This window comes from Lygodium microphyllum, chromosome 28 (genome assembly GCF_053477565.2).
Source record: "Lygodium microphyllum isolate KBCC chromosome 28, Lygodium_microphyllum_v1.1.10, whole genome shotgun sequence".
NCBI lineage: Eukaryota > Viridiplantae > Streptophyta > Polypodiopsida > Schizaeales > Lygodiaceae > Lygodium > Lygodium microphyllum.
Window position 1 is genome coordinate 57206766 of NC_141162.1, and position 11361 is coordinate 57218126.

General features: G+C 42.5%; 1 pseudogene; it reads right to left on the minus strand.

The window, feature by feature from the left end:
• Nucleotides 1-8287: 8287 nt before the first annotated feature.
• On the minus strand, nucleotides 8288-9231 carry LOC148011487 (importin subunit alpha pseudogene; annotated as a pseudogene).
• Between the last annotated feature and the right edge of the window lie 2130 nt (nucleotides 9232-11361).

The following is an 11361-nucleotide window of genomic DNA, read 5'->3' on the forward strand; positions in this document are numbered from 1 at the left end:
GAAAGGCCTCCAAAACAAAAGGATCATCGCATCGACTTCATGGGTCAACTTGATTGAGCTCTTCTGCTGTATGGCTGCAGGATGTCCTATTGCAGTTGATTTTGTGCTTCTCTCCTTTCTTTAATCACATATCAATGATGTCGATGCTAGTTGCTGCCATATGTACTAATAAGAATGCTCTCTATGCCATAGAAGTAAGGACTCGCTGTAGCAGTTTCAAAGGGCATGATCATCATGATAGTCGAGCACAGCCTCCCTCTTACTCCATCGAACGTCCGTTGAATTCGTTGACGGCAGCCCCTCCATCGTTTCCCGTCTATCTTCAGCTTCTCTTTCGTCACCTAGAGCTCGCTGATGCTTCCAGTCCTCTTCTCGTTCCTGCCATCCTCTCCTTCGTTGTCATCGCTACAGCTTTGTCTTTGTCATCTCCATGTCTGTCTTCTGCCTTGCTCCAGCTTCACCGTCTCCTTTGTCCGCGACTGACTGTTGTGTTCAATCCCCTCTCGTATTGCAGCAGCTTTGTCGCTCCTCATTCCGCCATCTCAGTCCACCGTCTTCCTGTCATCACTTTCCATTCGCTCCCTCCATCAAGCATTGACCCCCCTATGTTCTTCCTGTTCTGCAGTCTTCTTCCAAGTTGTAGAGATTCCCCTTCGATTAATCGTCTTCAATTTCCCCCCTTTTTGTCTCCATAGCTCATCATCGATTGAGGAAAATCCTTCCCTTTTTCCTTCTGTCCAGCTCCTCTATTCCTCTCTCCGATTTCCTTCTATTTTTTCTTTCCCATGGTAGATTATAATTATCCTGCGCTTGTTTTCTGCATCTCCAGATATGTCGTTTGCTTTTTCTAATTTGAACACATTATGCCGCCTTTTTCAGACTGTGCGCTTCCCCTCTTTTATCTCTCTCACTTTCTCTGCTTTTGTCCTCTTTTCCGACCCTTTCTTCCCCTAAAAAGCCCATTTGAAAAAGCTCCTTCCATCATTGGCTCTAGAAAAGCATTCAAGCCCTCATCTTCATATCATAGCTTACAATGGCTCTTTCATATCATATGCTTTCAAACTGCCTCCAAACTTTGGAATTCTTTTCTTTGATCATCACAATACAAGCAAACAAAACCCCTTGTCACCTTCAAGCCAAGATAATGCAGCATTCCACGAGATTACGCTACAAAGTGGATGCTTGTCAAACACTTTTTGTGCTTCCGCAAATAAACCGCACATGGCATACATACCAACCAATGCACTGCCAACAACAGTATCCTTTTCTAGCCCCTCTTTACTATATTACCACGCAGAATAAAGATGCAAACATAACAACTAAGTATGTACAAAGTATCAAATCCCCCACACACAACTTTTGGGTGGATTTCACACCTCGGATGCACAGCAATACGACATCCACCCCCTCTAATCCTGCGCATCCTCCGGATGGGCCAACTACCCATGATCATTATCATCAAGATCCACAAACAGATCAATCTCTTCATTGTGCATTTCCGGTATATCAATAAGATTATCTGTCATATCATCTGTCTCTTCTATTGGAGTTTCTTCTCGTTGCTCTTCTCTTGCAAATTCTTCCAATGCATAATCCTCATCATCTCTTTTCTTGAAAATCTTGATTCTTTTTCCTGCAATAGGCACTCTAAGCACTGTCCCATCCAATTCGCTCAGCTCATACATTGCATTGTCAAAGACATGTCTGACTATGTATGGCCCAAACCATCTTTTCACCATCTTTCGAAGTGCAGTATGCTGATTTTCAAGGCTGCTATCAAAGACTAATACCCAGTCTCCCTCTTCTATTGCTCTAGGCCGCAAGCAATGCCTGCTGTCAAATCTTTCCTTATTTCTTAGTCTAGCAACCTTCAACCTGTCAATAGCTAGCTGAATATCCTCTGGTCTTCTCTCCAACTGCCGAATCCGAAGAGCTAAGAGCTCCTCTCTCATCAAATCCTCCTGCCAAGGTAAAACTGACCAAGTCAAAGCACAAGTCTCAGTCGACATAACCGGTTTCTGACCATACATCAACTCTGTGGGCATATATCCTGTGGTAACACTGTGAGTTGTACGATCATCCCACAAAGCAAATAGTAGAAGTCTCGGCCATTCTCCAATCCGTCCTCTGCATGCTTTGGCTAATGCTTTCACTATCGGCGGATGCCCTCTTTCACTCTTCCCATTTCCCTCTGGATTGTATGCTGTGGTTAGAGCCAACTTGATTCCTAGTTGAGAGAAAAACTCCCTAGCTTCATCTGCATCCAATTCATCGCGATCCGCAGTGATCTTACCTACACAGCCATACCTGCAGAAAATTTCTTCCAATAAGAACTTACACACTGCACTAGTGGTCTTCGTTCTCAAAGATCTGCCCTCAACACGATTGGTAAGATCCTCTCTAGCCAAAACAATATACCTCATCTTCCATAGACCCATAGGCATAGTAACCAAGTCAACTACCCACTTATAATGAATGCATAGCGGATAGTTCGGATGAAGTTCATCTCGATGACGCACTACCGAATACATCTGGCAGTCTCTGCAAGTCTCTACAAAGTGAGAAACATCTCTATACATGCCTTTCCACCAATATTTCTCCTTGATTTTCTCATAAGTAGCCCACACTCCTCTATGACCAGCCCAAGGACTCTCATGAAACTCCCTCATCACCTGTAAGTGTGTCTCTCTATCGCAGACATCCCGCAAAGGTAATCCACCTCTTTTCTTCGGATGCTTCCAAAGAAATCCGTCCTTGAGAAAATAACCATAGGCTTTTCTTCTAATCTTCTTGAACTCTTCATCTATCCATTCATCTCTTTTACTTAGTGTACTAAGGTACTTGCCAATCTGCAACCAATCTCCAACATAGAGTTCTTCTATGAAAGCCACAATATCATAGACATGGCAAACATGATCAACCATAGCGGCTGAAATTTCTACATCATCCTCTTCTGCAAGTAGTGTCTCCTCATCATCATATTTGGCTCTAGATAGCATATCTTCCACTGGATTATCCTTCCCTGCTATGTGTTTAAATTCTGGATTTAATGACGATGTATGCAATCCATCTCAGCATAGCTATATCCGGAGTAGAGCAACTCGTAATCATACCTATCAATGGCAAGCAATCTGTCTCTACCACAACTGAAGCTCCAATAAAGTACTCCTTGTCACATTTGAGAGCCATAACAATCCCTAGTAACTCCCTCTTGATTTGCGGATATCTCCTCTGTCTCTCGTTTAGGACTTTCGCCCCAAACCGAATAGCATACATGTTTCCATCTGCATCATCTTGACCCACAGCCCAACCTATGCCAATTGGACTAGTGTCAACTATCAATACAATAGGCCTTCCGTAATTATAATCTGCTTTCCTGAGAGTAGGAGCAATCTGCAATAACTTTTTCAATTTCTGCATAGCTCTAGTGTGGCTCTCATCCCAATAGAATTTCTGTCCCTTTTCGAAGCAGCTGATATAAACAATCTGCTATGTGTGCAAAATGGGGTATCCAAATCATATAAAACACACAAGCTCCAATGAATCTCCGTACCTTTGAAGTGGTAGAACAATACTCCGTAATCTTACCTATAGCATCCACCTTCTCAGGTGAGGGTTTCCTGCCATAATACCCACACATATGTCCAACAATAACAACCTCATTTACTCCAAAAACAGATTTTTGCCTTGATAGTGTCAAGTTCACTTCTTCTAACCTGGCCAAAATCTTCTCACAAGCTGAAATATGATCAGCCACAAAGTATCTGCATCCCTGCTCATTTAAACTCTCATTCTTCTCTTGTTCTGCACAGCCCTTAATGGGCACATCATCCAAGAAAGGCATAGTAAGCTGAGGTATGTAATCACGAAGGACCTTATGCATGGAATTCATCATATGCGCAACAGAATTAGTGGCACCTTGAGGCAAGGTACACATACTGACAAGCCCAATAGGAGTTCTCATAGTGGTTATGTCTCTGCTTTCCAAAGCCAGCTGAAACTGATCATATCCCGAATACAAATTACCTAAAGAATAGATGGCACGTCTAGCAAATGCTTCTGCAAAATCATCCACAACTGGACCTATACCAACATTCCTGATAGTAACTCTATTTACTGGCTGCATGTCCTGTATAAATCGGAGAGTATCATTCTTCTTTGGAACCGTAAACCACCTATTTGAGTATGGTGCAGATGAAGGCTCTAGGATTCCCATCCTGATTTTCTCATTCAACAAGTCAATCAACTTTGGTAGGTATGCCTTAGGCACTGGAATAGGTTGGAGTTTCCATGGAATATGAGGAATAGTAAAGATCACCATAGGAGCAACAATATCCAGATTCACACATCCAATCTCATGCGGGAAAAAAGCAAACCCCCTTTCATGTCGCTCAAGCATCTCCTGAAAGCATTGCTTCTCTGTGGGTAGCAAGAAATCACCATTTCCAATTTTTAATTAAGCAAGAGTCTCTGCTGAAAATTTATGGCCTATATGCTCTGGATTCCTCAAAATTGGCTGTTTGGCAGCCCTCTCTATTTGTTGATCACTGTCAGGTGGAAGCGGTACAGCTACCGGCTTCACCTTCTTATCCACAGTCTTGTATTTCGTGTCAACCCTGGCTTCATTATGATCCTCTACATTACTCAAATCTTGCTGTAAATCAACAATTTTGCACTCCAGTGCTGAATATCCTCAGCCCTCTGCTCTATGGACTGCATAAGAACAGCCCTAAACTCTGGATGCTGAAATATTTCAGCAGTAAACTCTGTTGGCTGAAAGTTTTCAGCCCTCTATATCTCTGTAAGCTAATCATAATCAACCAGAAACTCTGTTTGCTGAATTTCTTCAGCACTCAATACTTTTTGCTGAGTCACCTCAGCCTCTGACTCTATCTGTGACACAAAATCTGCAATTTCATGAAACATGTCCAGGGATTGCACTGATACATTACTATGACAACTCTGCATATCAGTTTTCAGCATATTTTCCATCTCTGTCATCGTATCTGCACAAATCATACTATCATACATCCCATCTATATGCTCATCATCCTCTAAAATACCTGCATTTTTCAAAATTTTCTCCTTCCTGCATATGTACTGCCTGGCAGTTCTAGGCAACTTAGAAATCTTCTGATAGCTCATCGAACTGTTTGCTGAAATCCCAACAAAACTGGAGGAGAAAACACTGCTGCCAGGAGGCAAGAACTCCAATCTCCTCTGCTCTGTACCACCGTCGTCTCGTGAAACGGCGGTACCTAATGAAAACCCGAATCCCTCACAGTGGGCAAAGGTGCATCTCTAAGAGTATCCCTGTTTCTAACATGGTTCACACACACAGTCATAAAGTGAACTGCTCTCATGCCATCTTTATTGCGAATCCGTGCATAAGCAGATCCATCATCCATTACCTTTGTCTCCATGCGCATCTCTGTGATGAATGGCTGTCCAAGAATTATGGGATAAGAGCATGAATCCTGCACAAAGAAATGGAAATCCTCCTCTACATCTCCAATAGAAACCCTGACACTGGGACAGCCAGCATACAAATCACCTGCAGTGTTGTTGGCGGCTCTCATACGCCAGCCATGCTCTACATCCATAGGCCATCTATTACTTTCATAAACTCCACGAACTATGAGATTAATCTCTGAATCATGATCCACCAAAGCAACATAAGGCACTTGTTTCTCTCCAATTTTTACCATTGTCTCTGTAGTTGCCCTAGCCCAATGACTGCGCGAAAAGTGACTACGTGGTATCAAGACAGGCTCATCAGTTTCAGCATAATGCATAGGCTGAACCTTCTTCTCTATTTGTGGAAAAATAGAAGCATTCTCAACCATAACCTCATCCTCATCCTCATCCAACTCCCCAATCAAAACTCCCTGTGAATCAGTAGTAGGCAATGCATATCTTTTCCTCTTCAGGACCTCTTGGAACTGATCTTGAAACTCTCTTTTCGAGATGCCCAAAACCTCAGAAATAGTAAAAGTCACCTCAGTGCCAAGTATCTTGTCATTAAAGATTTTCTTCATGTCCGTAGATGTCTCAATATCAGACATCAATCTAAACCCTGACTGCTTTCTCTCTCTAGGCTCTTGCCTCTTTTCTTTATTTTGAGCATCTTCCATCTGTCGTCCTGGCCCCGGCCTCAAAGACGGTCTTGCAGTAGGTGGAGTAACAAACTCACCCCCTCTAGTCTTTTTAGTTGCACTTGGATTTTCTTCATCCCTCTTACGCTTCTCCTCAACAAGTACATCTGCTTCCTGAGACTTAGCCAAGTAGGCATAAATAGTGTACCTGTCAATAGGCGAATCCCAACCTGTCTCAGATTTGATGCCAGAGCCTGCACTAGTCAAAATAGTTTGCTGAATTTTTCCCTTGTTTGCTGTCTCCATAGCATAAGTCCAGAATGTTGACTGATTCTCTGATCCTTTCTCAATCTAAACTCCATATGCAGAAGCATCTCCTCTAGCTGCCACATAAGAAGTACGCGCAGCCATGTCATCCACTAACTTCTTCATTCTGCCTTTCCCAAAGTTGGTAGCAAGCGGAGCTCCTGTTTCAGTCAAGCAAATCTTACCATCTTGTCCCCAAAATACCAAATTCTTCCTCCTTGCATCCTGAAAAGATTCACAATCCCTACAATGCTGATGGTCCATACTATCACACCAAATACATCTTCGATCTCTCCTAGGTGCACTAGGAGCACTCCTAGGTGCAGTAGGAGCACTAGAAGAAATAGTAGGTGCAGTCGAAGCAAACTGCTCTTTCAATTTTCCCACCAATTTTGCTTTAACTGACTCTAGTGTCAAATCCGTTATGCCTTTGATTATATCATCAAGAGAGGAAGGCACCGACGGAGTGGATGGTTTTGGAGCAGAAGGTGCTGGCATCAGTCGTGGAACAGGAGGAACAGGAGGAGTAGAAACAGTAGGCACTGGCATAGGCCAAGCTTGGGCATCTTGCCAATCCGTTTTAAGACCCATAGGCTTCGTGCGATCCTCAAGAAGCTCTCATAATTCTTCCTGAAGAGAAGGATCTGCAGCTTGCAATAAAATCTCAACTTTCTCAACATCCAATGCTCTTTGCTCAATGGCATCAAGCTGATTATATCTCTCTTCAAATTCTCAAATCAACTCTGAAGCAGCTAGACCTTTGTTTGGCATGTAGACCCACTCTCGGAATGACCGCCGTGTAGCCATCCCAAAGTCCTCAAGGAAATACTCTTCTTTCAGAGCCTTCTTAAAATCTTGCCAATGCGAATTTTGAATAAAGAGATTAGTCACTTTTGCCCTCAAGGCGGGTGTGACAAGATGAAGTAAATACTTACTCATAAGTCCAACTAGAACTCCAAAAAACCCCATCTTGATCTCATATGTCTTCAAATATGCTGCAACATTACGGCCATCAAATAGCTTCTTCTCATTCTCAACTGCCTCAATCGCCTTAGTCACACTGATTGCATTCTCCTGCTCCGAATATAGTTGCCTTTGCTGAGATAACTGTTGTTGATGCAATTACTGCTGCTGCTGCATATACAATTGTGTCTGCTGATTTTGAAGCTGCATACACATAGATATATTCTGCAAAATCTGCTTTAAATCATCTGTTGAAGTACTTGAAGCAGCAGTCAATGATGGAGCTGAAGTAGAGGACGAAGTAGGAATTGTAGAAGAGGCTGAAATGGATGCTGAAGTATCTCCCATCCTGAAATTTATGCGACGCTTTCACGTTGGGTTCACCAAAGATGTCGAAGGGTTTTCGAAAGCAAAGTCGCAACCACAGAGATTCTTGAGAAATTTCAAGACGGAAGATCAATCAAAGCAAATAATCAAGATAAATATGATGCCAAGTAACATTTGTATTACTGCCAAGTTATCTCTGAGCATAGAGAAACATCATAACAAACCACATGTGATCTATGCAATTGACCCATGCCATGTATACAAGCTCTTATTAGAGTCCAAACTTATGAGAAGCAAGATTTCAAATGCACACAATTGACAACAATTTCTGCCTGCTTTGCATCATCTATATGTGATTGCAACAGTTGACAAATCTGTTCCACCCTCTTATGAGCAGTATGAAAACTGAGAATAGCTCTTCAAATCATGACTGTTTCCCTCAATACACCAATTGATCTTTGCACTTCATTTCATGGTTTATCGATGTCACTCACTATTGTATCACTGCGAAATTTGATGCCTTCTGAGACAAGACTTGCATAGACTGCTGCTAATTGAGCAGGACTGAGGTCAAACAATGTTAGAAACAGCTAGAGCTAACCATAACTCATTAACTCTCCAGAAAGCAGCTGTAATTTATTAGAAGAAACATTCTCATCTTCCTCCTCATCCAGCCAGTATGTTTCCAAGAGCTTCACTGCCTTCTCATAAATGTCAGAATTGTCATGGGTCTGTAAAGTCTCAATCTTTTCAACGCCTTCTGATTCATCAATATACTGAGCATACAAATTGATGCCACCTGTATTACCAAGGTCCTTCTCGGCTTCCCCAACCCTCAATATGTTTTCTAATCCTTCCAAACACACCGTCACAATTCGAGGATCCGAACAGGTCAATAGATCACACAATAGCTTGATGCAACCTTGGCTTATAAGGTACTTTATCTGTTCGTGTGTACCACCCGATGTAGCATTTGATATAGCCCAAGCTGCCTCTTTTTTAATCTCAAATTCTGCTGTACCAAGCAATGATACAAGAGAAGGGATGATGTTTGCATCAATAACGGCCTGGATTTTCTCTTTGTTCCCAGCAGTTATATTTGATATGGTCCAACATGCTTCCTTTTTTATGCTTCTTTTGTGGTTGTAAGTGAGCAAATTTAGAAGGCAGGGAAGTACATTGTGGTTGAGAAGATACTGTGTCTGTGCATCATCCCCTGTGACAATATTGCCCACTGTTCGTAACACAGGGATGAGGACCAATGGAGATGGATGCAGAAGCAATGCAACAAGCCTCGGGCAAACATTAGCTTCTATAACTGCCTGAATTTTATCATTTGTGCCATCAAAGAGGTCTCTCCAGAGGTATTATTCAAGCCAGAACTTTTAAGGTCAAATTCGATATGACGAATATCTCTGTCATCTGCATTTTCTATAAGTCGTTTATTGCATATCATACGAGCCAGAAAGGGTTTTTGTGGACCAATAATCGAAGGATCATCTCGTTCTGCAGTATCAATCAGTCCATACGTTCCATGCATATTGTCTTCTCCGTGATATCCCTTGGTCGTATCAGCTTGTAGTCAAGCAGCACCATGAAAGGCCTCCAAAACAAAAGGATCATCGCATCAACTTCATGGGTCAACTTGATTGAGCTCTTCTGCTGTATGGCTGCAGGATGTCCTCTTGCAGTTGATTTTGCGCTTCTCTCCTTTCTCTAATCACAGATCAATGATGTCGATGCTAGTTGCTACCACATGTACTAATAACAATGCTCTCTATGCCATAGAAGTAAGGACTCGCTGTAGCAGTTTCAAAGGGCATGATCATCATGATAGTCGAGGACAACCTCCCTCTTACTCCATCGAACATCCGTCGAATTCGTTGACGGCAGCCCCTCCATCATTTCCCATCTATCTTCGGCTTCTCTTTCGTCACCTAGAGCTCGCTGATGCTTCCAGTCCTCTTCTCGTTCCTACCATCCTCTCCTTCGTTGTCATCGCTACAGCTTTGTCTTTGTCACCTCCATGTCTGTCTTCTGCCTTGCTCCAGCTTCACCGTCTCCTTTGTCCGCGACTAACTGTTGTGTTCAATCCCCTCTCGTATTGCAACAGCTTTGTCACTCCTCATTCTGCCATCTCAGTCCGCCGTCTTCCTGTCATCACTTTCCATTCGCTCCCTCCATCAAGCATTGACCCCCCTGTGTTCTTCCTGTCCTGCACTCTTCTTCGAAGTTGCAGAGATTCCCCTCCGATTAATCGTCTTCAATTTCCCCCCTTTTTGTCTCCGTAGCTCATCATTGATTGACGAAAATCCTTCCCTTTTTCCTTCCGTCCAGCTCCTCTGTTCCTCTCTCCGATTTCCTTCTATTTTTTCTGTCCCATGGTAGATTATAATTATCCTGCGCTTGTTTTCTGCATCTCCAGATATGTCGTTTGCTTTTTCTAATTTGAACACATTATGCCGCCTTTTTCAGACTGTGCGCTTCCCCTCTTTTATCTCTCTCACTTTCTCTGCTTTTGTCCTCTTTTCCGACCCTTTCTTCCCCCAAAAAGCCCATTTGAAAAAGCTCCTTCCATCATTGGCTCTAGAAAAGCATTCAAGCCCTCATCTTCATATCATAGCTTACAATGGCTCTTTCATATCATATGCTTTCAAACTGCCTCCAAACTTTGGAATTCTTTTCCTTGATCATCAGAATACAAGCAAACAAAACCCCTTGTCACCTTCAAGCCAAGATAATGCAGCATTCCACGAGATTACGCTACAAATTCGATGCTTGTCAAACACTTTTTGTGCTTCCGCAAATAAACCACACATGGCATACATACCAACCAATGCACTACCAATAACAATATCCTTTTCTAGCCCCTCTTTACTATATTACCACGCAGAATAAAGATGCAAACATAACAACTAAGTATGTACAAAGTATCAAATCCCACACACACAACTTTTGGGTGGATTTCACACCTCGAATGCACAGCAATTTGACACCGGTTTTGACCTCGATGGTAGCCTACCTCTCTAGAAGTAGGCATCCTATCAATGATATGATACTATAAAACAATTTGAACATACAACGTCTTAGAACACACTACATAATGAATTGAAACAAATTACAAAATTTAATTTAAAAAAAGAAATAAAATAATACTTACAAAATCAGCCTCCCATGACTCCCTACCACCCGATCCATAATGCGACAATCCCATGGTTGCCATCTGGATACGTCGTGCCTCTGCATGCTGGCGACTTGTCCTTTTCTTTGATGCTCTCTTCTTGGCCTCTTTCCACTCCCTACGGTGGCAATTGGGTGGTTGGCCATATCCAGGGCACCCCTCCCCTCACAGTTATGCAAGATACCACCAACATCAGTGTTGACAGAGTAGTACATTTGTGGAGGCTCATCTCTCTCATTTTCCGGTGAGGGTGATTTGTTAGAAATGCGGGATCTAGAGCATGACATAACCGGAAGCTATGGAGGATGGAAGGAGAAGTGTAGACTCATGATGGAATGGACACTGTTTGTTACACAAGTGAATTAGGTTCCAAGATTGAGACTTGGACTCATAAACACAATCTTGTGTATGTGGACAATGACATTGACACTTTACTGAAATGAAAAGAGTACTATCATTGCATTAAGAAAGGAAGCAAGTACAATGCTT